The 26,201-nt window shown below is 42.8% G+C and overlaps 1 protein-coding gene and 17 non-coding genes across 18 annotated transcripts in view; 1 reads left to right on the forward strand and 17 right to left on the reverse strand.

Annotated features, from left to right (window-relative positions):
- slf (C-type lectin domain-containing protein slf) overlaps window positions 1–26,201 on the forward strand; it is a 159,544-nt gene that overhangs the window by 18,063 nt on the left and 115,280 nt on the right. The gene's annotated exons all lie outside the window — the stretch shown is intronic.
- TRNAV-UAC (transfer RNA valine (anticodon UAC)) lies at window positions 2,130–2,202 on the reverse strand. Its single transcript has one exon. It is a non-coding gene; the product is annotated as a tRNA-Val (tRNA).
- On the reverse strand, window positions 4,350–4,422 carry TRNAV-UAC (transfer RNA valine (anticodon UAC)). Its single transcript has one exon. It is a non-coding gene; the product is annotated as a tRNA-Val (tRNA).
- On the reverse strand, window positions 4,906–4,978 carry TRNAV-AAC (transfer RNA valine (anticodon AAC)). Its single transcript has one exon. It is a non-coding gene; the product is annotated as a tRNA-Val (tRNA).
- TRNAV-UAC (transfer RNA valine (anticodon UAC)) lies at window positions 6,572–6,644 on the reverse strand. Its single transcript has one exon. It is a non-coding gene; the product is annotated as a tRNA-Val (tRNA).
- TRNAV-AAC (transfer RNA valine (anticodon AAC)) lies at window positions 7,888–7,960 on the reverse strand. The gene has a single exon. It is a non-coding gene; the product is annotated as a tRNA-Val (tRNA).
- On the reverse strand, window positions 9,554–9,626 carry TRNAV-UAC (transfer RNA valine (anticodon UAC)). The gene has a single exon. It is a non-coding gene; the product is annotated as a tRNA-Val (tRNA).
- On the reverse strand, window positions 10,110–10,182 carry TRNAV-AAC (transfer RNA valine (anticodon AAC)). The gene has a single exon. It is a non-coding gene; the product is annotated as a tRNA-Val (tRNA).
- Window positions 16,629–16,701, reverse strand: TRNAV-UAC (transfer RNA valine (anticodon UAC)). Its single transcript has one exon. It is a non-coding gene; the product is annotated as a tRNA-Val (tRNA).
- On the reverse strand, window positions 17,185–17,257 carry TRNAV-AAC (transfer RNA valine (anticodon AAC)). Its single transcript has one exon. It is a non-coding gene; the product is annotated as a tRNA-Val (tRNA).
- On the reverse strand, window positions 18,855–18,927 carry TRNAV-UAC (transfer RNA valine (anticodon UAC)). Its single transcript has one exon. It is a non-coding gene; the product is annotated as a tRNA-Val (tRNA).
- TRNAV-AAC (transfer RNA valine (anticodon AAC)) lies at window positions 19,411–19,483 on the reverse strand. Its single transcript has one exon. It is a non-coding gene; the product is annotated as a tRNA-Val (tRNA).
- On the reverse strand, window positions 21,086–21,158 carry TRNAV-UAC (transfer RNA valine (anticodon UAC)). Its single transcript has one exon. It is a non-coding gene; the product is annotated as a tRNA-Val (tRNA).
- Window positions 21,643–21,715, reverse strand: TRNAV-AAC (transfer RNA valine (anticodon AAC)). Its single transcript has one exon. It is a non-coding gene; the product is annotated as a tRNA-Val (tRNA).
- On the reverse strand, window positions 23,318–23,390 carry TRNAV-UAC (transfer RNA valine (anticodon UAC)). The gene has a single exon. It is a non-coding gene; the product is annotated as a tRNA-Val (tRNA).
- On the reverse strand, window positions 23,874–23,946 carry TRNAV-AAC (transfer RNA valine (anticodon AAC)). Its single transcript has one exon. It is a non-coding gene; the product is annotated as a tRNA-Val (tRNA).
- Window positions 25,549–25,621, reverse strand: TRNAV-UAC (transfer RNA valine (anticodon UAC)). Its single transcript has one exon. It is a non-coding gene; the product is annotated as a tRNA-Val (tRNA).
- TRNAV-AAC (transfer RNA valine (anticodon AAC)) lies at window positions 26,105–26,177 on the reverse strand. The gene has a single exon. It is a non-coding gene; the product is annotated as a tRNA-Val (tRNA).

Consider the following 26,201-nt stretch of genomic DNA (forward strand, 5'->3'; position numbering starts at 1 on the left):
TTTATTGTTGCGGTTACCCTAAATACGTAGAGAAGCGACGTCATATAACAACAGCGACATCCTATGTATACTAGATATATAAATTATAATGAACAAATTATTAATAACAAACATCTGTGAAAATTTGAAGGTATGAAGGATAATAAGTATTGGTGTGGTAGCGAAATATTTAATACGTAAAATTGTATTTATTTACCCATACGCAACTTCAGATTTCAATGTAGGGGCGATATAAAAGGATAGTCGTGATTACTTTTTGTTTGATTTGTATAACGCCATTTATTGTAATTGCGTGCTGTAACTTCTTCATATTATTGCCTAGGTCTTATTCCTTGCGTTTTGCTTATTATTCTGCCTCAAATGGTTAACAGAACCACGATATGGACAATTAAAAATGGAAATATTTCCCGTAAGATTCCATTGCTACGCGAGCCCCGCCCCTTGACAGATCCCCTTGGTCACGTCAGAGCTCGTTGCGGCTTCTGGCCAATGGGAGAGCTCCGTGTCTCGGAATACTCTTCCTAATATACTTCTATATTCCTTGGATCGCATCATTACAACAATCAAGAGGAGCCAGCGGATCCACAGGTGGTGCTAGCTATAAGGGCCATCGCTCCTCCCAACTGACACGTTTTTGGCCATATCATTATGCCTAATATTTTTGAAGACTCAAATGTTTTCGTCAAGTTTAGCAGGCTCAAGAATAGTTTTTCATGTCTGATTTGTACCCACTTATGATTATGATATGCCCTCCTCCGTGGCCGTGCGCTGTTCTTTGGACTCCGATTGCGGCACGGCATGCGTTCGAGTCCGCCTGGGTTCAATCTCTGGGATTCGGCGTGTGTATTTGACCGGCGGCTACCCACCATCGTAAGGAAATTGGTGAGCTACGAGTGAGTATCGTAACCCGGTCATAAAAGTCTCCTATTACGGCTCTGGGGTTTCGACGTGCTGACTTCACGTCATCCTATTACCGGTTGAATAACTTCACACCTCTAGGTGGGATCGTAAGAGAGAGGCTGGTAGTAGGGAGATAGGCCAAGGCACTTAGCACGGGTCAATAATATGATTATGATATGCTAAGCGGAACTGGAACTGCAGTTTAAAATTTCGGCTCAAGCCACTGTGCAATACTTCTCAATAGGGTATCAAATCCTAAACCGCTCGAGAGAATAGGTTTTTCTCTTCTTATTTATCCACTTTACTTCTCGTCTTATCCTTTAGTTTACCGTGGCAATGGGAGGAATTATGGTAACGTCTTACAAAATAGCTATTTGTGTGCGACGATTCCCTATTTTTGCAAGGAAGAAACGAAAATCTCTAGAACACGTTAAGTGAGCTTGGTCTCTTCTTACGAAACTACATGTTATTTAAAGAAAACAACAGTTCGAGAGCAGGTTTGAATTGTTTCTTGTTGAGGTAAGGTACTGTATGGCATAAAATTGTTTACAGATGACGTTGTTTAAAACAACAGTTTCACTGTCCGTACTCTTGCTCCCCCTCCCCTTTCTCGTTCAAGGCTGACACCAAACCACTCGATGATATTTTTTGCCCCTGTTGTGTTCGGAACTTGGTGAGAAAGCTACTTTCCTTTTCTAAAAGAAAACCCTCAATTTGCAATGACGTATGGGTTTCTTCTTTTCCGTCACATAGTCTCGAACGGAACGGGATTGTAACACTACATTCCGACGGATGTCTGGCGATTGAAACACACGAAATGCTGTGCGAATGAAGTCCCTAATGTTGGAAGTCAGAAGAGCCTTCTCGCGAGCTGCTCGTCAGTTCCGTGGCAAACATGGCCAAAGCTAACTAACACTATTCGACTTGTGCGAACGAGGTGATGCGTTTGGTTTTTGAAGGATAGGAGTTCAACGAATAAATACAATTAAAACTATTGCATTCCAGGTTTATTAAGGTTTGCACGCCGAGATGTGCGAATAAGCATAAGCCGTTAATGTACCGACTGAAACTTGACACTTCCAGTTGTAACTTGGGGGCTGCCAATGCCACGAACTGAAGCGTTACATTTACCGTAAATTTGAGTGTGAAAGTAACAGCATTAACGTACTGTGCGATTCGTCTGATTTTCCTAATTCACGGACGCTTTCAAAAAGAGACAAATAAAACCATGTGCTCACCAGAGATCGAACCTGGGACCTTCCGCGTGTAAAGCGGATGTGATAACCACTACACCATGAGCACCGACTTAGTATTAACTTTCTCAGTGTAATCAGCAGTCTGTAGTGAAAGCTGCGACCAGAGCTCCAGGCTGAAGCATTCGTACCGCTCGTTCTAACTCCCCCTCCCCCCTCACCATCCTCTGACAATTATTTCAACTCAAAGTCGGGCCGCATTTACAAAACGCGAAATCCTTGGCAAACTTTATTCGCAGAGCCTTTATATTTGGAAAGTGAAACTATAGACACTTGGTAACATTTTCTCCTAATTGAAGCTTTGCTTCGGTGCTCCGAAGGTTTGAAAAATACATTTTATCATGTTTTTATGCAACGAACCAAAACATATTCACTGTTACTCTTAAAGTTATTATTCTCCTCAGATAACAAGGAGTAAAATTCCATTAAATTTGAAAGATAACAGTCTTAAGGTTGTACGTGATTCGTCAGTTTTTGCTTCACATAGCATACTGACTTGTTGGATAATGGGGAGATTAGATAAATAAAAACCTGTGCTCACCACGGATCGAACCTGGGACCTTGTTAGGCGGATGTGATAACCACTACACCATGAGCACCTCTTCTGGTGTGATTTTCGCACATTAACAGTCAATAGGAGCCAGCGGATCCACAGGTGGAGCTAGCTATAAGAGCCATCGCTCCTCCCAACTGACACGTTTTTGGCGATATCATTATGCCTAATATTTTTGAAGAATCAAATGTTTTCGTCAAGTTTAGCAGGCTCAAGAATAGTTTTTCATGTCTGATTTGTACCCACTTATGATTATGACATGCCCTCCTCCGTAGCCGTGCGCTGTTCTTTGGACTCCGATTGCGGCACGGCATGCGTTCGAGTCCGCCTGGATTCAGTCTCTGGGATTCGGCGTGTGTATTTGACCGGCGGTTACCCACCATCGTAAGGAAATTGGTGAGCTACGAGTGAGTATCGTAACCCGGTCATGAAAGTCTCCTATTACGGTTCTGGGGTTTCGACGTGCTGACCCCACGTCATCCTATTACCGGTTGAATAATTTCACACCTCTAGGTGGGATCGTAAGAGAGAGGCTGGTAGTAGGGAGATAGGCCAAGGCACTTAGCACGGGTCAATAATATGATTATGATATGCTAAGCGGAACTGGAACTGCAGTTTAAAATTTCGGCTCAAGCCACTGTGCAATACTTCTCAATAGGGTATCAAATCCTAAACCGCTCGAGAGAATAGGTTTTTCTCTTCTTATTTATCCACTTTACTTCTCGTCTTATCCTTTAGTTTACCGTGGCAATGGGAGGAATTATGGTAAAGTCTTACAAAATACCTATTTGTGTGCGACGATTCCCTATTTTTGCAAGGAAGAAACGAAAATCTCTAGAACACGTTAAGTGAGCTTGGTCTCTTCTTACGAAACTACATGTTATTTAAAGAAAACAACAGTTCGAGAGCAGGTTTGAATTGTTTCTTGTTGAGGTAAGGTACTGTATGGCATAAAATTGTTTACAGATGACGTTGTTTAAAACAGCAGTTTCACTGTCCGTACTCTTGCTCCCCCTCCCCTTTCTCGTTCAAGGCTGACACCAAACCACTCGATGATATTTTTTGCCCCTGTTGTGTTCGGAACTTGGTGAGAAAGCTACTTTCCTTTTCTAAAAGAAAACCCTCAATTTGCAATGACGTATGGGTTTCTTCTTTTCCGTCACATAGTCTCGAATGGAACGGGATTGTAACACTACATTCCGACGGATGTCTGGCGATTGAAACACACGAAATGCTGTGCGAATGAAGTCCCTAATGTTGGAAGTCAGAAGAGCCTTCTCTCGAGCTGCTCGTTAGTTCCGTGGCAAACATGGCCAAAGCTAACTAACACTATTCGACTAGTGCGAACGAGGTGATGCGTTTGGTTTTTGAAGGATAGGAGTTCAACGAATAAATACAATTAAAACTATTGCATTCCAGGTTTATTAAGGTTTGCATGCCGAAATGTGCGAATAAGCATAAGCCGTTAATGTACCGACTGAAACTTGACACTTCGAGTTGTAACTTGGGGGCTGCCAATGACACGAGCTGAAGCGTTACATTTACCGTAAATTTGAGTGTGAAAGTAACAGCATTAACGTACTGTGCGATTCGTCTGATTTTCCTAATTCACGGACGCTTTCAAAAAGAGACAAATAAAACCATGTGCTCACCAGGGATCGAACCTGGGGCCTTCCGCGTGTAAAGCGGATGTGATAACCACTACACCATGAGCACCGATTTAGTATTAATTTTCTCAGTGTAATCAGCAGTCTGTAGTGAAAGCTGCGACCAGAGCTCCAGGCTGAAGCATTCGTTCCGCTCGTTCTAACTTCCCCTCCCCCCTCGCCATCCTCTGACAATTATTTCATCTCAAAGTCGGGCCGCATTTACAAAACGCGAAATCCTTGGCAAACTTTATTCGCAGAGCCTTTATATTTGGAAAGTGAAACTATAGACACTTGGTAACATTTTCTCCTAATTGAAGCTTTGCTTCGGTGCTCCGAAGGTTTGAAAAATACATTTTATCATGTTTTTATGCAACGAACCAAAACATATTCACTGTTACTCTTAAAGTTATTATTCTCCTCAGATAACAAGGAGTAAAATTCCATTAAATTTGAAAGATAACAGTCTTAAGGTTGTACGTGATTCGTCAGTTTTTGCTTCACATAGCATACTGACTTGTTGGATAATGGGGAGATTAGATAAATAAAAACCTGTGCTCACCAGGGATCGAACCTGGGACCTTCCGCGTGTTAGGCGGATGTGATAACCACTACACCATGAGCACCTCTTCTGGTGTGATTTTCGCACATTAACAGTCAATAGGAGCCAGCGGATCCACAGGTGGTGCTAGCTATAAGGGCCATCGCTCCTCCCAACTGACACGTTTTTGGCGATATCATTATGCCTAATGTTTTTGAAGAATCAAATGTTTTCGTCAAGTTTAGCAGGCTCAAGAATAGTTTTTCATGTCTGATTTGTACCCACTTATGATTATGACATGCCCTCCTCCGTGGCCGTACGCTGTTCTTTGGACTCCGATTGCGGCACGGCATGCTTTCGAGTCCGGATTCAGTCTCTGGGATTCGGGGTGTGTATTTGACCGGCGGTTACCCACCATCGTAAGGAAATTGGTGAGCTACGAGTGAGTATCGTAACCCGGTCATGAAAGTCTCCTATTACGGCTCTGGGGTTTCGACGTGCTGACCCCACGTCATCCTATTACCGGTTGAATAACTTCACACCTCTAGGTGGGATCGTAAGAGAGAGGCTGGTAGTAGGGAGATAGGCCAAGGCACTTAGCACGGGTCAATAATATGGTTATGATATGCTAAGCGGAACTGGAACTGCAGTTTAAAATTTCGGCTCAAGCCACTGTGCAATACTTCTCAATAGGGTATCAAATCCTAAACCGCTCGAGAGAATAGGTTTTTCTCTTCTTATTTATCCACTTTACTTCTCGTCTTATCCTTTAGTTTACCGTGGCAATGGGAGGAATTATGGTAAAGTCTTACAAAATAGCTATTTGTGTGCGACGATTCCCTATTTTTGCAAGGAAGAAACGAAAATCTCTAGAACACGTTAAGTGAGCTTGGTCTCTTCTTACGAAACTACATGTTATTTAAAGAAAACAACAGTTCGAGAGCAGGTTTGAATTGTTTCTTGTTGAGGTAAGGTACTGTATGGCATAAAATTGTTTACAGATGACGTTGTTTAAAACAGCAGTTTCACTGTCCGTACTCTTGCTCCCCCTCCCCTTTCTCGTTCAAGGCTGACACCAAACCACTCGATGATATTTTTTGCCCCTGTTGTGTTCGGAACTTGGTGAGAAAGCTACTTTCCTTTTCTAAAAGAAAACCCTCAATTTGCAATGACGTATGGGTTTCTTCTTTTCCGTCACATAGTCTCGAATGGAACGGGATTGTAACACTACATTCCGACGGATGTCTGGCGATTGAAACACACGAAATGCTGTGCGAATGAAGTCCCTAATGTTGGAAGTCAGAAGAGCCTTCTCTCGAGCTGCTCGTTAGTTCCGTGGCAAACATGGCCAAAGCTAACTAACACTATTCGACTAGTGCGAACGAGGTGATGCGTTTGGTTTTTGAAGGATAGGAGTTCAACGAATAAATACAATTAAAACTATTGCATTCCAGGTTTATTAAGGTTTGCATGCCGAAATGTGCGAATAAGCATAAGCCGTTAATGTACCGACTGAAACTTGACACTTCGAGTTGTAACTTGGGGGCTGCCAATGACACGAGCTGAAGCGTTACATTTACCGTAAATTTGAGTGTGAAAGTAACAGCATTAACGTACTGTGCGATTCGTCTGATTTTCCTAATTCACGGACGCTTTCAAAAAGAGACAAATAAAACCATGTGCTCACCAGGGATCGAACCTGGGGCCTTCCGCGTGTAAAGCGGATGTGATAACCACTACACCATGAGCACCGATTTAGTATTAATTTTCTCAGTGTAATCAGCAGTCTGTAGTGAAAGCTGCGACCAGAGCTCCAGGCTGAAGCATTCGTTCCGCTCGTTCTAACTTCCCCTCCCCCCTCGCCATCCTCTGACAATTATTTCATCTCAAAGTCGGGCCGCATTTACAAAACGCGAAATCCTTGGCAAACTTTATTCGCAGAGCCTTTATATTTGGAAAGTGAAACTATAGACACTTGGTAACATTTTCTCCTAATTGAAGCTTTGCTTCGGTGCTCCGAAGGTTTGAAAAATACATTTTATCATGTTTTATTTATTTATTTATTTATTTATTTATTCAAAGTTTCAGATACAGCACTTTTAAGGCCATTTTACACTGAAAACTCTAACAAATAACAAGAACAAGTCAAGGTGGTTTAAGGTAAAAACAAGAAAAGTTAAATATAAACATAAGGCATAAACAAGGAAACAAAGATTTACATATTCATTTTTAGGGAAGATCGGAAAATGCTTTCAGGGGCAAAAATGTCTATGTTTATGGGTAAATTATTGTAGAACTGGGGCAGCCTGTGGAATAGAGCGCGCTGTATAAGAGAAAGCCTAGCTGTGGAGGTGTGGAACAATTCAGTGTTTCGGGTCGATCGAGAGGGAACTCTGAAGTTGAATTCTGTAAGAAGAGATTCAGATCTTAATTTCCCATTGATGATTTTATAGAAAAAATTCATATCGGCCATATCGCGTCGGGTCTGCAGTAACTGAATGTTCAAAGTAGTCAGGATGTCAGGTTTCTGAAGATGCCGCAAAGAAGGAATTCTATGACGAACAATGGCGGTAAAGAAGCTGAGGACGGAATCCATGCTAGAAAGATTTGTATTGGAAGCCATGGCCCAGACTGGAGAACAGTATTCGAGAATCGGAGAAATGAATGACTTGAAAAACAGGCTAAGAGAAGTTGGAGTATCAATTTCAGTGAATCTGTACAGGAGGCCTAAGAGGCGCATTGCACTTTTAGTTGTAGCTGCGATGTGTTCCTTAAAGTTCAGCTTTTCATCTATGATAACACCTAGATCTTATGCAACGAACCAAAACATATTCACTGTTACTCTTAAAGTTATTATTCTCCTCAGATAACAAGGAGTAAAATTCCATTAAATTTGAAAGATAACAGTCTTAAGGTTGTACGTGATTCGTCAGTTTTTGCTTCACATAGCATACTGACTTGTTGGATAATGGGGAGATTAGATAAATAAAAACCTGTGCTCACCAGGGATCGAACCTGGGACCTTCCGCGTGTTAGGCGGATGTGATAACCACTACACCATGAGCACCTCTTCTGGTGTGATTTTCGCACATTAACAGTCAATAGGAGCCAGCGGATCCACAGGTGGTGCTAGCTATAAGGGCCATCGCTCCTCCCAACTGACACGTTTTTGGCGATATCATTATGCCTAATGTTTTTGAAGAATCAAATGTTTTCGTCAAGTTTAGCAGGCTCAAGAATAGTTTTTCATGTCTGATTTGTACCCACTTATGATTATGACATGCCCTCCTCCGTGGCCGTACGCTGTTCTTTGGACTCCGATTGCGGCACGGCATGCTTTCGAGTCCGGATTCAGTCTCTGGGATTCGGGGTGTGTATTTGACCGGCGGTTACCCACCATCGTAAGGAAATTGGTGAGCTACGAGTGAGTATCGTAACCCGGTCATGAAAGTCTCCTATTACGGCTCTGGGGTTTCGACGTGCTGACCCCACGTCATCCTATTACCGGTTGAATAACTTCACACCTCTAGGTGGGATCGTAAGAGAGAGGCTGGTAGTAGGGAGATAGGCCAAGGCACTTAGCACGGGTCAATAATATGGTTATGATATGCTAAGCGGAACTGGAACTGCAGTTTAAAATTTCGGCTCAAGCCACTGTGCAATACTTCTCAATAGGGTATCAAATCCTAAACCGCTCGAGAGAATAGGTTTTTCTCTTCTTATTTATCCACTTTACTTCTCGTCTTATCCTTTAGTTTACCGTGGCAATGGGAGGAATTATGGTAAAGTCTTACAAAATAGCTATTTGTGTGCGACGATTCCCTATTTTTGCAAGGAAGAAACGAAAATCTCTAGAACACGTTAAGTGAGCTTGGTCTCTTCTTACGAAACTACATGTTATTTAAAGAAAACAACAGTTCGAGAGCAGGTTTGAATTGTTTCTTGTTGAGGTAAGGTACTGTATGGCATAAAATTGTTTACAGATGACGTTGTTTAAAACAGCAGTTTCACTGTCCGTACTCTTGCTCCCCCTCCCCTTTCTCGTTCAAGGCTGACACCAAACCACTCGATGATATTTTTTGCCCCTGTTGTGTTCGGAACTTGGTGAGAAAGCTACTTTCCTTTTCTAAAAGAAAACCCTCAATTTGCAATGACGTATGGGTTTCTTCTTTTCCGTCACATAGTCTCGAATGGAACGGGATTGTAACACTACATTCCGACGGATGTCTGGCGATTGAAACACACGAAATGCTGTGCGAATGAAGTCCCTAATGTTGGAAGTCAGAAGAGCCTTCTCTCGAGCTGCTCGTCAGTTCCGTGGCGAACATGGTCAAAGCTAACTAACACGATTCGACTTGTGCGAACGAGGTGATGCGTTTGGTTTTTGAAGGATAGGAGTTCAACGAATAAATACAATTAAAACTATTGCATTCCAGGTTTATTAAGGTTTGCACGCCGAGATGTGCGAATAAGCATAAGCCGTTAATGTACCGACTGAAACTTGACACTTCCAGTTGTAACTTGGGGGCTGCCAATGCCACGAACTGAAGCGATACATTTACCGTAAATTTGCGTGTGAAAGTAACAGCATTAACGTACTGTGCGATTCGTCTGATTTTCCTAATTCACGGACGCTTTCAAAAAGAGACAAATAAAACCATGTGCTCACCAGGGATCGAACCTGGGACCTTCCGCGTGTAAAGCGGATGTGATAACCACTACACCATGAGCACCGATTTAGTATTAACTTTCTCAGTGTAATCAGCAGTCTGTAGTGAAAGCTGCGACCAGAGCTCCAGGCTGAAGCATTCGTTCCGCTCGTTCTAACTCCCCCTCCCCCCACGCCATCCTCTGACAATTATTTCATCTCAAAGTCGGGCCGCATTTACAAAACGCGAAATCCTTGGCAAACTTTATTCGCAGAGCCTTTATATTTGGAAATTGAAACTATAGACACTTGGTAACATTTTCTCCTAATTGAAGCTTTGCTTCGGTGCTCCGAAGGTTTGAAAAATTTATTTTATCATGTTTTTATGCAACGAACCAAAACATATTCACTGTTACTCTTAAAGTTATTATTCTCCTCAGATAACAAGGAGTATAATTCCATTAAATTTGAAAGATAACAGTCTTAAGGTTGTACGTGATTCGTCAGTTTTTGCTTCACATAGCATACTGACTTGTTGGATAATGGGGAGATTAGATAAATAAAAACCTGTGCTCACCAGGGATCGAACCTGGGACCTTCCGCGTGTTAGGCGGATGTGATAACCACTACACCATGAGCACCTCTTCTGGTGTGATTTTCGCACATTAACAGTGTAACGGTATATTTTGTGCTTTTAAGCTGATTCTCAGCAACATACACAATATACACAACCATACATTTTTGAATCCTTGTCCCGAGGTTCAAAACTTGCAGTACCTGAAGTTCTGTGGATGCTAGTTTAGGCAATAGACACGTACCTCTTCAAATTACAACTTAACGCCCATTTCCTTTTAGATATATATAGGTTTATTCATATTATAATTACAGAAGTTAATTCTTGGCCGTTATTCGCAAAATTTCATTCCGGTGTACCCTGTCCCCCTTCCCGAAGAGAGTGTGTAGACTCGCGTAGCCACTGGCTCCACGAGTAGAAAAAAAATATAACCTTCAGTACCAAAAAAGGTGGCTGAAGGTATGTGTGTTGTGTACCCGGTTTCCCACATGAAATGAACTATTGGAATAATGTGAAGAGAGCAAGTGTGTGTATTAAAAGAAAGAAAGTTAACGTCCCCGCCGTCGGTTCACATAGTAAGGAAAGAAAGCTCGCCCAGCCGCTCCCCTTAGAGAAAAAGATACCTCTTACATTGCTGTACTCCGCCAAATATCTGAGGCCGACTGCTCCCCTGCCCTTCCTATCTATAGGCCCCGCTAATGACCTAAACCGTTACTGGAAACTTACCGCTCCCCCAACGGCCAAGAACCCAAACGTACAGGAATACATACACATAAACAATTTATAACATAAAAAGGATCCAGTAATGATCGCATCATTACATAGTCCCCCCTTCCTGAAGAGAGAAAAATCAAAGTTCTGTAACTCAGAAAAATAATAATAATATACACAAAGCACTTGTCCGCAGTTTCTGTTCACTACAAACACACTTTCAATAGAAGATCACACGACACTGACAGTCAATGTTCACTCTAATTTTGTCCATAAGTGTACTTCGAGATCCGCGTTCTTCCCTCAGAACTGGAGCTGGTTAACCCACGTCGATTCTTACCCACTCAGCATCTCTTCCATCCTTCCTCCTGGACCAATGAGAGACAGTCTCCTGGAAATCCATCCAAGTCACCAAGGCTGCTGGTTCAACTACCGGCAACGCCACTGCTCTGCGCTCCTGCCCAGATTGGAAGTCACCGCTTCGACCGGTTTCCACATGAATGGATCGAACTGGCTCTACATCTGAAGATGTCACTGCTATGCTCAGCGCTAGAACTGCGTTCACTCGCCACCGAACTGCGACTTCTCGACGAAATTACACGGTAAAAGAATACGCACTAACTTTGCGTTACTTTCGCGATGAAATTGACTGCGGAACGACACTTTTGTATGAGTACTGTATGAGTTATGAGGTATGTGATAGAGAAAATAAGTGAAAGATAGAATAAAGAAAAGATAGATAAGTCCCTATGTACAATATTTACAAAAAATCCCCATTTGAAATTAGACTAGAATCTGTTTCTCAGCTTGTAACGCATCCGGGATATATCTTCGTCTTGCTCCTCCTGCAGAAGTTACGTGCGCTCTCTCTGCTGAATTGGATTCGGCTACTTTCCTTGCAAAGTCAAGGTGGCGAAGAATAAGGCTTCAACTGGTCACCGTTGGCTCTCAATATTCTTCCGTCCCCGCTGTGTTTCATTTTGAAAGTATTTGCCGAAGTTTGCTCCACAATTGCGTGTGTTCCAGAGGACTTCCCCGAGAATTTACTGGTTACTCTGCGGGCCTTACCAGAGATAGGATGTTCCTTAAGCCAAGCTTTATCCCCCATCTGAAACGTGCATTTGCGGCGTTTCCTATCACAAGCTTTCTTCTTGGCTTCTTCCATCCTGAATTTCGTTTCCTCCTTACTTGACATGAAATCTTGCTTATTCCTGTCATCTTTTAATACGCAGCATGGCTGGCACGACTTACAATACTGGATAACGTCTTTAGTTAGGCCTATCCAAGTGTATTGTTCCCTAACCTTCGCTAACGTTTTCAATCTCCCAGGATGACAAGCGAATGCATTATCATGCAACGACACGAGAATTTGCGAACGTAGAGAAGTAGGTGCCCATATTTTCCCTTTTCCCTTCTCTTTGTACTTTTCCGTAGGCAAATTTCTCCTAAGAATTCCCTCGTTGTCGAAATACGAAGATTTGGCCTGGGTCTTCACCTTTTCCTTGTACTTCTTCGTTCCTTCCACCTCCTCATTCCTTGTAACCCTCGCTACGTCAGCAAGAAACTTGTCTTTCATTTGCTCGGAAATGAGGGAGGCTGTGTCCAGAAGCCTACGTGGCTCCTCAGAATTGTATTCTTCATTTCCCTCAGTGGCAGAGAATGACAACAATGAAGAATCTTCCATTTCTTTACTTTCAGAGAGACGAACCATGGGCAGTTTTGTGTTCCGAAGCAAATTTTCCCTCTGTTTCTTCCTCATTTGCTTCGCACTTTCTGCAGTACACAAACCGCTGAAATCTGCAACTGATTTCTGCACAGTGTCAGTCGAACATTCGACACGGTCAATCATGTCCTCAGTTTCGGGGTGTGGTTTGCAATTTCCCATCGTCGCGGTTGCTTCAGTAACAGTTTCATTTCTTTCCATCGTCGCAGTCATCGTCGCGGTTAGCCCAGCTTCAGCTTCCACAGTCGACGTTCTCCCCTGCTGCGAGAACGGAAGCCTCTTTCCCACTTCCCTCTTCTCCGCAGAAAATAAATGAATGACGTTACTGTTCTCAAAACTGTAGCCTCCCTGCTTCAAATGTAGCGATATGCCGGCCTTCCTTATGAACCCACGACCTGCGATAAATCCCGTGAAACAATTGCGCAGAACGACGAATTTATGCTTAAATTTCATCCCATTCAAATGTACAGTAAGATACATTTCCCCACATGATTGTACAGAGCCTACTGCCAAAGAAATATTAATACATTTATTGTTAATCTTATTTCCTTGTTTTTTCAGTTCTCTTGCGATCTCAACAGACGCACCGGAATCCAAATATAGCGAGAAGTCCTTTCCCTCAACCTTACAGGTGACTAACGGTTTTTTGTCGCCAGAAGTGAAATTTCTGCAGTTGCGTATTTCCCTATTCCTCCCTCTGTTTTGCTTTCCTTCTACGTGTGCAAGAACCGGAGTTATCTGTTCTGGTCTAACGGTATCTTCAGAGACGGCACAGGTGGCGCCCTTCTGCTGACCATCATACCCTCTTCTCCTCGCCGGTTCTTCTGCTCTCGACGGGGTTCCAATATTCCCGGAAAGGCTCAAGCGGTTGAAAAGACCCGGATTTATGGCACTCATTGATACTTCTGTTCCCACGCGGCCGAAAGTGTTCATTGTCCTCGTGGCTGCTAATTGCCTTGTGCCACTCGCTGAAGTCGGCATGGCAGACAGATGCGGCGAACTGTTGTCCCTCAGTTCTGGACAATAGTACAGGGCTTCTGAATACAATCTCTTTTGAATGTCCATAGCGCGGATCTCCAGATCTTTCAAGGTTGCAAAGGTTCTATCGTACAGATGCGTTCTGAATTTAGGGTGGGAAAATTTCAAAACATGCTGGATAATCTCGTCTTCTGTCCCCCGTTTCTCCCTCATTGCGAAAAGCTTCCTGGTGTGTCGAATAAATGCAAGAAGAGACTGGTCTGGTGACTGGTAATTGTTCTGAATGATCCTTGCTATTTCCGAATCATAATCGACACTAAAGTATTCTTCCAAGAACGCCTTCTCAAATTCCCTAAAAGTGCCAAACGGTCTCGAAAATCTGAACCAATCTGCAGCGATATCCTTCAACGAAAGCGGCAAGATTCTATCTAAGAGAAAAGTATCCCCAATTTCCATGATTTCCTGATAATTGCGTAATTCGTACAAATAATCGTGTGGACTTACATCGCCGACGTTTCCCTTAAAGATCGGAATGTTAATGTTGCTTTTTTCCAAGATTTTGCTCATTTTTTCCTCGCCGGTCCTTATCGAAGTTCCTTGTGTAACATTTAGAGAAAGTCTCTGAAGTTCCCCCACAATATCTTCCTCAGGCCTTCCTTCCAAGTTCGCATTACCTAGCAACTTGCTAATGAGCTCTCTGTCTATTTGAAATGCCATTTTGTCTTCTATGATTTTCTTTCCACTTCGCAATAACATATGCCTTCAGTACTTCTCACAAAAAAATATCCCGACTCTGAGCCCCCAGTATGTAACGGTATATTTTGTGCTTTTAAGCTGATTCTCAGCAACATACACAATATACACAACCATACATTTTTGAATCCTTGTCCCGAGGTTCAAAACTTGCAGTACCTGAAGTTCTGTGGATGCTAGTTTAGGCAATAGACACGTACCTCTTCAAATTACAACTTAACGCCCATTTCCTTTAAGATATATATAGGTTTATTCATATTATAGTTACAGAAGTTAATTCTTGGCCGTTATTCGCAAAATTACATTCCGGTGTACCCTGTCCCCCTTCCCGAAGAGAGTGTGTAGACTCGCGTAGCCACTGGCTCCACGAGTAGAAAAAAAATATAACCTTCAGTACCAAAAAAGGTGGCTGAAGGTATGTGTGTTGTGTACCCGGTTTCCCACATGAAATGAACTATTGGAATAATGTGAAGAGAGCAAGTGTGTGTATTAAAAGAAAGAAAGTTAACGTCCCCGCCGTCGGTTCACATAGTAAGGAAAGAAAGCTCGCCCAGCCGCTCCCCTTAGAGAAAAAGATACCTCTTACATTGCTGTACTCCGCCAAATATCTGAGGCCGACTGCTCCCCTGCCCTTCCTATTTATAGGCCCCGCTAATGACCTAAACCGTTACTGGAAACTTACCGCTCCCCCAACGGCCAAGAACCCAAACGTACAGGAATACATAGACATAAACAATTTATAACATAAAAAGGATCCAGTAATGATCGCATCATTACAACAATCAATAGGAGCCAGCGGATCCACAGGTGGTGCTAGCTATAAGGGCCATCGCTCCTCCCAACTGACACGTTTTTGGCGATATCATTATGCCTAATATTTTTGAAGACTCAAATGTTTTCGTCAAGTTTAGCAGGCTCAAGAATAGTTTTTCATGTCTGATTTGTACCCACTTATGATTATGATATGCCCTCCTCCGTGGCCGTGCGCTGTTCTTTGGACTCCGATTGCGGCACGGCATGCGTTCGAGTCCGCCTGGGTTCAATCTCTGGGATTCGGCGTGTGTATTTGACCGGCGGCTACCCACCATCGTAAGGAAATTGGTGAGCTACGAGTGAGTATCGTAACCCGGTCATAAAAGTCTCCTATTACGGCTCTGGGGTTTCGACGTGCTGACCCCACGTCATCCTATTACCGGTTGAATAACTTCACACCTCTAGGTGGGATCGTAAGAGAGAGGCTGGTAGTCGGGAGATAGGCCAAGGCACTTAGCACGGGTCAATAATATGATTATGATATGCTAAGCGGAACTGGAACTGCAGTTTAAAATTTCGGCTCAAGCCACTGTGCAATACTTCTCAATAGGGTATCAAATCCTAAACCGCTCGAGAGAATAGGTTTTTCTCTTCTTATTTATCCACTTTACTTCTCGTCTTATCCTTTAGTTTACCGTGGCAATGGGAGGAATTATGGTAAAGTCTTACAAAATAGCTATTTGTGTGCGACGATTCCCTATTTTTGCAAGGAAGAAACGAAAATCTCTAGAACACGTTAAGTGAGCTTGGTCTCTTCTTACGAAACTACATGTTATTTAAAGAAAACAACAGTTCGAGAGCAGGTTTGAATTGTTTCTTGTTGAGGTAAGGTACTGTATGGCATAAAATTGTTTACAGATGACGTTGTTTAAAACAGCAGTTTCACTGTCCGTACTCTTGCTCCCCCTCCCCTTTCTCGTTCAAGGCTGACACCAAACCACTCGATGATATTTTTTGCCCCTGTTGTGTTCGGAACTTGGTGAGAAAGCTACTTTCCTTTTCTAAAAGAAAACCCTCAATTTGCAATGACGTATGGGTTTCTTCTTTTCCGTCACATAGTCTCGAACGGAACGGGATTGTAACACTACATTCCGACGGATGTCTGGCGATTGAAACACACGAAATGCTGTGCGAATGAAGTCCCTAATGTTGGAAGTCAGAAGAGCCTTCTCGCGAGCTGCTCGTCAGTTCCGTGGCAAACATGGCCAAAGCTAACTAACACTATTCGACTTGTGCGAACGAGGTGATGCGTTTGGTTTTTGAAGGATAGGAGTTCAACGAATAAATACAATTAAAACTATTGCATTCCAGGTTTATTAAGGTTTGCACGCCGAGATGTGCGAATAAGCATAAGCCGTTAATGTACCGACTGAAACTTGACACTTCCAGTTGTAACTTGGGGGCTGCCAATGCCACGAACTGAAGCGTTACATTTACCGTAAATTTGCGTGTGAAAGTAACAGCATTAACGTACTGTGCGATTCGTCTGATTTTCCTAATTCACGGACGCTTTCAAAAAGAGACAAATAAAACCATGTGCTCACCAGGGATCGAACCTGGGACCTTCCGCGTGTAAAGCGGATGTGATAACCACTACACCATGAGCACCGACTTAGTATTAACTTTCTCAGTGTAATCAGCAGTCTGTAGTGAAAGCTGCGACCAGAGCTCCAGGCTGAAGCATTCGTTCCGCTCGTTCTAACTCCCCCTCCCCCCTCACCATCCTCTGACAATTATTTCAACTCAAAGTCGGGCCGCATTTACAAAACGCGAAATCCTTGGCAAACTTTATTCGCAGAGCCTTTATATTTGGAAAGTGAAACTATAGACACTTGGTAACATTTTCTCCTAATTGAAGCTTTACTTCGGTGCTCCGAAGGTTTGAAAAATACATTTTATCATGTTTTTATGCAACGAACCAAAACATATTCACTGTTACTCTTAAAGTTATTATTCTCCTCAGATAACAAGGAGTAAAATTCCATTAAATTTGAAAGATAACAGTCTTAAGGTTGTACGTGATTCGTCAGTTTTTGCTTCACATAGCATACTGACTTGTTGGATAATGGGGAGATTAGATAAATAAAAACCTGTGCTCACAAGGGATCGAACCTGGGACCTTCCGCGTGTTAGGCGGATGTGATAACCACTACACCATGAGCACCTCTTCTGGTGTGATTTTCGCACATTAACAGTCAATAGGAGCCAGCGGATCCACAGGTGGAGCTAGCTATAAGGGCCATCGCTCCTCCCAACTGACACGTTTTTGGCGATATCATTATGCCTAATATTTTTGAAGAATCAAATGTTTTCGTCAAGTTTAGCAGGCTCAAGAATAGTTTTTCATGTCTGATTTGTACCCACATATGATTATGACATGCCCTCCTCCGTAGCCGTGCGCTGTTCTTTGGACTCCGATTGCGGCACGGCATGCGTTCGAGTCCGCCTGGATTCAGTCTCTGGGATTCGGCGTGTGTATTTGACCGGCGGTTACCCACCATCGTAAGGAAATTGGTGAGCTACGAGTGAGTATCGTAACCCGGTCATGAAAGTCTCCTATTACGGTTCTGGGGTTTCGACGTGCTGACCCCACGTCATCCTATTACCGGTTGAATAATTTCACACCTCTAGGTGGGATCGTAAGAGAGAGGCTGGTTGTAGGGAGATAGGCCAAGGCACTTAGCACGGGTCAATAATATGATTATGATATGCTAAGCGGAACTGGAACTGCAGTTTAAAATTTCGGCTCAAGCCACTGTGCAATACTTTTCAATAGGGTATCAAATCCTAAACCGCTCGAGAGAATAGGTTTTTCTCTTCTTATTTATCCACTTTACTTCTCGTCTTATCCTTTAGTTTACCGTGGCAATGGGAGGAATTATGGTAACGTCTTACAAAATAGCTATTTGTGTGCGACGATTCCCTATTTTTGCAAGGAAGAAACGAAAATCTCTAGAACACGTTAAGTGAGCTTGGTCTCTTCTTACGAAACTACATGTTATTTAAAGAAAACAACAGTTCGAGAGCAGGTTTGAATTGTTTCTTGTTGAGGTAAGGTACTGTATGGCATAAAATTGTTTACAGATGACGTTGTTTAAAACAGCAGTTTCAGTGTCCGTACTCTTGCTCCCCCTCCCCTTTCTCGTTCAAGGCTGACACCAAACCACTCGATGATATTTTTTGCCCCTGTTGTGTTCGGAACTTGGTGAGAAAGCTACTTTCCTTTTCTAAAAGAAAACCCTCAATTTGCAATGACGTATGGGTTTCTTCTTTTCCGTCACATAGTCTCGAATGGAACGGGATTGTAACACTACATTCCGACGGATGTCTGGCGATTGAAACACACGAAATGCTGTGCGAATGAAGTCCCTAATGTTGGAAGTCAGAAGAGCCTTCTCTCGAGCTGCTCGTCAGTTCCGTGGCAAACATGGCCAAAGCTAACTAACACTATTCGACTAGTGCGAACGAGGTGATGCGTTTGGTTTTTGAAGGATAGGAGTTCAACGAATAAATACAATTAAAACTATTGCATTCCAGGTTTATTAAGGTTTGCATGCCGAAATGTGCGAATAAGCATAAGCCGTTAATGTACCGACTGAAACTTGACACTTCCAGTTGTAACTTGGGGGCTGCCAATGCCACGAGCTGAAGCGTTACATTTACCGTAAATTTGAGTGTGAAAGTAACAGCATTAACGTACTGTGCGATTCGTCTGATTTTCCTAATTCACGGACGCTTTCAAAAAGAGACAAATAAAACCATGTGCTCACCAGGGATCGAACCTGGGACCTTCCGTGTGTAAAGCGGATGTAATAACCACTACACCATGAGCACCGATTTAGTATTAACTTTCTCAGTGTAATCAGCAGTCTGTAGTGAAAACTGCGACCAGAGCTCCAGGCTGAAGCATTCGTTCCGCTCGTTCTAACTCCCCCTCCCCCCTTGCCATCCTCTGACAATTATTTCATCTCAAAGTCGGGCCGCATTTACAAAACGCGAAATCCTTGGCAAACTTTATTCGCAGAGCCTTTATATTTGGAAAGTGAAACTATAGACACTTGGTAACATTTTCTCCTAATTGAAGCTTTGCTTCGGTGCTCCGAAGGTTTGAAAAATTTATTTTATCATGTTTTAATGCAACGAACCAAAACATATTCACTGTTACTCTTAAAGTTATTATTCTCCTCAGATAACAAGGAGTAAAATTCCATTAAATTTGAAAGATAACAGTCTTAAGGTTGTACGTGATTCGTCAGTTTTTGCTTCACATAGCATACTGACTTGTTGGATAATGGGAAGATTAGATAAATAAAAACCTGTGCTCACCAGGGATCGAACCTGGGACCTTCCGCGTGTTAGGCGGATGTGATAACTACTACACCATGAGCACCTCTGCTGGTGTGATTTTCGCACATTAACAGTCAATAGGAGCCAGCGGATCCACAGGTGGAGCTAGCTATAAGGGCCATCGCTCCTCCCAACTGACACGTTTTTGGCGATATCATTATGCCTAATATTTTTGAAGAATCAAATGTTTTCGTCAAGTTTAGCAGGCTCAAGAATACTTTTTCACGTCTGATTTGTACCCACTTATGATTATGACATGCCCTCCTCCGTGGCCGTGCGCTGTTCTTTGGACTCCGATTGCGGCACGGCATGCGTTCGAGTCCGCCTGGATTCAGTCTCTGGGATTCGGCGTGTGTATTTGACCGGCGGTTACCCACCATCGTAAGGAAATTCGTGAGCTACGAGTGAGTATCGTAACCCGGTCATAAAAGTCTCCTATTACGGCTCGGGGTTTCGACGTGCTGACCCCACGTCATCCTATTACCGGTTGAATAATTTCACACCTCTAGGTTGGATCGTAAGAGAGAGGCTGGTAGTAGGAAGATAAGCTAAGGCACTTAGCACGGGTCAATAATATGATTATGATATGCTAATCGGAACTGGAACTGCAGTTTAAAATTTCGGCTCAAGCCACTGTGCAATACTTTTCAATAGGGTATCAAATCCTAAACCGCTCGAGAGAATAGGTTTTTCTCTTCTTATTTATCCACTTTACTTCTCGTCTTATCCTTTAGTTTACCGTGGCAATGGGAGGAATTATGGTAACGTCTTACAAAATAGCTATTTGTGTGCGACGATTCCCTATTTTTGCAAGGAAGAAACGAAAATCTCTAGAACACGTTAAGTGAGCTTGGTCTCTTCTTACGAAACTACATGTTATTTAAAGAAAACAACAGTTCGAGAGCAGGTTTGAATTGTTTCTTGTTGAGGTAAGGTACTGTATGGCATAAAATTGTTTACAGATGACGTTGTTTAAAACAGCAGTTTCACTGTCCGTACTCTTGCTCCCCCTCCCCCCCCCCTTTCTCGTTCAAGGCTGACACCAAACCACTCGATGATATTTTTTGCCCCTGTTGTGTTCGGAACTTGGTGAGAAAGCTACTTTCCTTTTCTAAAAGAAAACCCTCAATTTGCAATGACGTATGGGTTTCTTCTTTTCCGTCACATAGTCTCGAATGGAACGGGATTGTAACACTACATTCCGACGGATGTCTGGCGATTGAAACACACGAAATGCTGTGCGAATGAAGTCCCTAATGTTGGAAGTCAGAAGAGCCTTCTCGCGAGCTGCTCGTCAGTTCCGTGGCAAACATGGCCAAAGCTAACTAACACTATTCGACTTGTGCGAACGAGGTGATGCGTTTGGTTTTTGAAGGATAGGAGTTCAACGAATAAATACAATTAAAACTATTGCATTCCAGGTTTATTAAGGTTTGAATGCCGAAATGTGCGATTAAGCATAAGCCGTTAATGTACCGACTGAAACTTGACACTTCCAGTTGTAACTTGGGGGCTGCCAATGCCACGAACTGAAGCGATACATTTACCGTAAATTTGCGTGTGAAAGTAACAGCATTAACGTACTGTGCGATTCGTCTGATTTTCCTAATTCACGGACGCTTTCAAAAAGAGACAAATAAAACCATGTGCTCACCAGGGATTGAACCTGGGACCTTCCGCGTGTAAAGCGGATGTGATAACCACTACACCATGAGCACCGATTTAGTATTAACTTTCTCAGTGTAATCAGCAGTCTGTAGTGAAAGCTGCGACCAGAGCTCCAGGCTGAAGCATTCGTTCCGCTCGTTCTAACTCCCCCTCCCCCCCACGCCATCCTCTGACAATTATTTCATCTCAAAGTCGGGCCGCATTTACAAAACGCGAAATCCTTGGCAAACTTTATTCGCAGAGCCTTTATATTTGGAAAGTGAAACTATAGACACTTGGTAACATTTTCTCCTAATTGAAGCTTTGCTTCGGTGCTCCGAAGGTTTGAAAAATTTATTTTATCATGTTTTAATGCAACGAACCAAAACATATTCACTGTTACTCTTAAAGTTATTATTCTCCTCAGATAACAAGGAGTAAAATTCCATTAAATTTGAAAGATAACAGTCTTAAGGTTGTACGTGATTCGTCAGTTTTTGCTTCACATAGCATACTGACTTGTTGGATAATGGGAAGATTAGATAAATAAAAACCTGTGCTCACCAGGGATCGAACCTGGGACCTTCCGCGTGTTAGGCGGATGTGATAACTACTACACCATGAGCACCTCTGCTGGTGTGATTTTCGCACATTAACAGTCAATAGGAGCCAGCGGATCCACAGGTGGAGCTAGCTATAAGGGCCATCGCTCCTCCCAACTGACACGTTTTTGGCGATATCATTATGCCTAATATTTTTGAAGAATCAAATGTTTTCGTCAAGTTTAGCAGGCTCAAGAATACTTTTTCACGTCTGATTTGTACCCACTTATGATTATGACATGCCCTCCTCCGTGGCCGTGCGCTGTTCTTTGGACTCCGATTGCGGCACGGCATGCGTTCGAGTCCGCCTGGATTCAGTCTCTGGGATTCGGCGTGTGTATTTGACCGGCGGTTACCCACCATCTTAAGGAAATTCGTGAGCTACGAGTGAGTATCGTAACCCGGTCATAAAAGTCTCCTATTACGGCTCGGGGTTTCGACGTGCTGAACCCACGTCATCCTATTACCGGTTGAATAATTTCACACCTCTAGGTTGGATCGTAAGAGAGAGGCTGGTAGTAGGAAGATAAGCTAAGGCACTTAGCACGGGTCAATAATATGATTATGATATGCTAAGCGGAACTGGAACTGCAGTTTAAAATTTCGGCTCAAGCCACTGTGCAATACTTTTCAATAGGGTATCAAATCCTAAACCGCTCGAGAGAATAGGTTTTTCTCTTCTTATTTATCCACTTTACTTCTCGTCTTATCCTTTAGTTTACCGTGGCAATGGGAGGAATTATGGTAACGTCTTACAAAATAGCTATTTGTGTGCGACGATTCCCTATTTTTGCAAGGAAGAAACGAAAATCTCTAGAACACGTTAAGTGAGCTTGGTCTCTTCTTACGAAACTACATGTTATTTAAAGAAAACAACAGTTCGAGAGCAGGTTTGAATTGTTTCTTGTTGAGGTAAGGTACTGTATGGCATAAAATTGTTTACAGATGACGTTGTTTAAAACAGCAGTTTCACTGTCCGTACTCTTGCTCCCCCTCCCCCTCCCCTTTCTCGTTCAAGGCTGACACCAAACCACTCGATGATATTTTTTGCCCCTGTTGTGTTCGGAACTTGGTGAGAAAGCTACTTTCCTTTTCTAAAAGAAAACCCTCAATTTGCAATGACGTATGGGTTTCTTCTTTTCCGTCACATAGTCTCGAATGGAACGGGATTGTAACACTACATTCCGACGGATGTCTGGCGATTGAAACACACGAAATGCTGTGCGAATGAAGTCCCTAATGTTGGAAGTCAGAAGAGCCTTCTCGCGAGCTGCTCGTCAGTTCCGTGGCAAACATGGCCAAAGCTAACTAACACTATTCGACTTGTGCGAACGAGGTGATGCGTTTGGTTTTTGAAGGATAGGAGTTCAACGAATAAATACAATTAAAACTATTGCATTCCAGGTTTATTAAGGTTTGAATGCCGAAATGTGCGATTAAGCATAAGCCGTTAATGTACCGACTGAAACTTGACACTTCCAGTTGTAACTTGGGGGCTGCCAATGCCACGAACTGAAGCGATACATTTACCGTAAATTTGCGTGTGAAAGTAACAGCATTAACGTACTGTGCGATTCGTCTGATTTTCCTAATTCACGGACGCTTTCAAAAAGAGACAAATAAAACCATGTGCTCACCAGGGATTGAACCTGGGACCTTCCGCGTGTAAAGCGGATGTGATAACCACTACACCATGAGCACCGATTTAGTATTAACTTTCTCAGTGTAATCAGCAGTCTGTAGTGAAAGCTGCGACCAGAGCTCCAGGCTGAAGCATTCGTTCCGCTCGTTCTAACTCCCCCTCCCCCCTTGCCATCCTCTGACAATTATTTCATCTCAAAGTCGGGCCGCATTTACAAAACGCGAAATCCTTGGCAAACTTTATTCGCAGAGCCTTTATATTTGGAAAGTGAAACTATAGACACTTGGTAACATTTTCTCCTAATTGAAGCTTTGCTTCGGTGCTCCGAAGGTTTGAAAAATTTATTTTATCATGTTTTAATGCAACGAACCAAAACATATTCACTGTTACTCTTAAAGTTATTATTCTCCTCAGATAACAAGGAGTAAAATTCCATTAAATTTGAAAGATAACAGTCTTAAGGTTGTACGTGATTCGTCAGTTTTTGCTTCACATAGCATACTGACTTGTTGGATAATGGGAAGATTAGATAAATAAAAACCTGTGCTCACCAGGGATCGAACCTGGGACCTTCCACGTGTTAGGCGGATGTGATAACTACTACACCATGAGCACCTCTGCTGGTGTGATTTTCGCACATTAACAGTCAATAGGAGCCAGCGGATCCACAGGTGGAGCTAGCTATAAGGGCCATCGCTCCTCCCAACTGACACGTTTTTGGCGATATCATTATGCCTAATATTTTTGAAGAATCAAATGTTTTCGTCAAGTTTAGCAGGCTCAAGAATACTTTTTCACGTCTGATTTGTACCCACTTATGATTATGACATGCCCTCCTCCGTGGCCGTGCGCTGTTCTTTGGACTCCGATTGCGGCACGGCATGCGTTCGAGTCCGCCTGGATTCAGTCTCTGGGATTCGGCGTGTGTATTTGACCGGCGGTTACCCACCATCGTAAGGAAATTCGTGAGCTACGAGTGAGTATCGTAACCCGGTCATAAAAGTCTCCTATTACGGCTCGGGGTTTCGACGTGCTGACCCCACGTCATCCTATTACCGGTTGAATAATTTCACACCTCTAGGTGGGATCGTAAGAGAGAGGCTGGTAGTAGGAAGATAGGCTAAGACACTTAGCACGGGTCAATAATATGATTATGATATGCTAAGCGGAACTGGAACTGCAGTTTAAAATTTCGGCTCAAGCCACTGTGCAATACTTTTCAATAGGGTATCAAATCCTAAACCGCTCGAGAGAATAGGTTTTTCTCTTCTTATTTATCCACTTTACTTCTCGTCTTATCCTTTAGTTTACCGTGGCAATGGGAGGAATTATGGTAAAGTCTTACAAAATAGCTATTTGTGTGCGACGATTCCCTATTTTTGCAAGGAAGAAACGAAAATCTCTAGAACACGTTAAGTGAGCTTGGTCTCTTCTTACGAAACTACATGTTATTTAAAGAAAACAACAGTTCGAGAGCAGGTTTGAATTGTTTCTTGTTGAGGTAAGGTACTGTATGGCATAAAATTGTTTACAGATGACGTTGTTTAAAACAGCAGTTTCACTGTCCGTACTCTTGCTCCCCCTCCCCCTCCCCTTTCTCGTTCAAGGCTGACACCAAACCACTCGATGATATTTTTTGCCCCTGTTGTGTTCGGAACTTGGTGAGAAAGCTACTTTCCTTTTCTAAAAGAAAACCCTCAATTTGCAATGACGTATGGGTTTCTTCTTTTCCGTCACATAGTCTCGAATGGAACGGGATTGTAACACTACATTCCGACGGATGTCTGGCGATTGAAACACACGAAATGCTGTGCGAATGAAGTCCCTAATGTTGGAAGTCAGAAGAGCCTTCTCGCGAGCTGCTCGTCAGTTCCGTGGCAAACATGGCCAAAGCTAACTAACACTATTCGACTTGTGCGAACGAGGTGATGCGTTTGGTTTTTGAAGGATAGGAGTTCAACGAATAAATACAATTAAAACTATTGCATTCCAGGTTTATTAAGGTTTGAATGCCGAAATGTGCGAATAAGCATAAGCCGTTAATGTACCGACTGAAACTTGACACTTCCAGTTGTAACTTGGGGGCTGCCAATGCCACGAACTGAAGCGATACATTTACCGTAAATTTGCGTGTGAAAGTAACAGCATTAACGTACTGTGCGATTCGTCTGATTTTCCTAATTCACGGACGCTTTCAAAAAGAGACAAATAAAACCATGTGCTCACCAGGGATTGAACCTGGGACCTTCCGCGTGTAAAGCGGATGTGATAACCACTACACCATGAGCACCGATTTAGTATTAACTTTCTCAGTGTAATCAGCAGTCTGTAGTGAAAGCTGCGACCAGAGCTCCAGGCTGAAGCATTCGTTCCGCTCGTTCTAACTCCCCCTCCCCCCACGCCATCCTCTGACAATTATTTCATCTCAAAGTCGGGCCGCATTTACAAAACGCGAAATCCTTGGCAAACTTTATTCGCAGAGCCTTTATATTTGGAAAGTGAAACTATAGACACTTGGTAACATTTTCTCCTAATTGAAGCTTTGCTTCGGTGCTCCGAAGGTTTGAAAAATTTATTTTATCATGTTTTAATACAACGAACCAAAACATATTCACTGTTACTCTTAAAGTTATTATTCTCCTCAGATAACAAGGAGTAAAATTCCATTAAATTTGAAAGATAACAGTCTTAAGGTTGTACGTGATTCGTCAGTTTTTGCTTCACATAGCATACTGACTTGTTGGATAATGGGAAGATTAGATAAATAAAAACCTGTGCTCACCAGGGATCGAACCTGGGACCTTCCGCGTGTTAGGCGGATGTGATAACCACTACACCATGAGCACCTCTTCTGGTGTGATTTTCGCACA

Source organism: Lepisma saccharinum, chromosome 26 (assembly GCF_977018435.1).
Source record: "Lepisma saccharinum chromosome 26, izLepSacc3.1, whole genome shotgun sequence".
NCBI classification, from domain to species: domain Eukaryota; kingdom Metazoa; phylum Arthropoda; class Insecta; order Zygentoma; family Lepismatidae; genus Lepisma; species Lepisma saccharinum.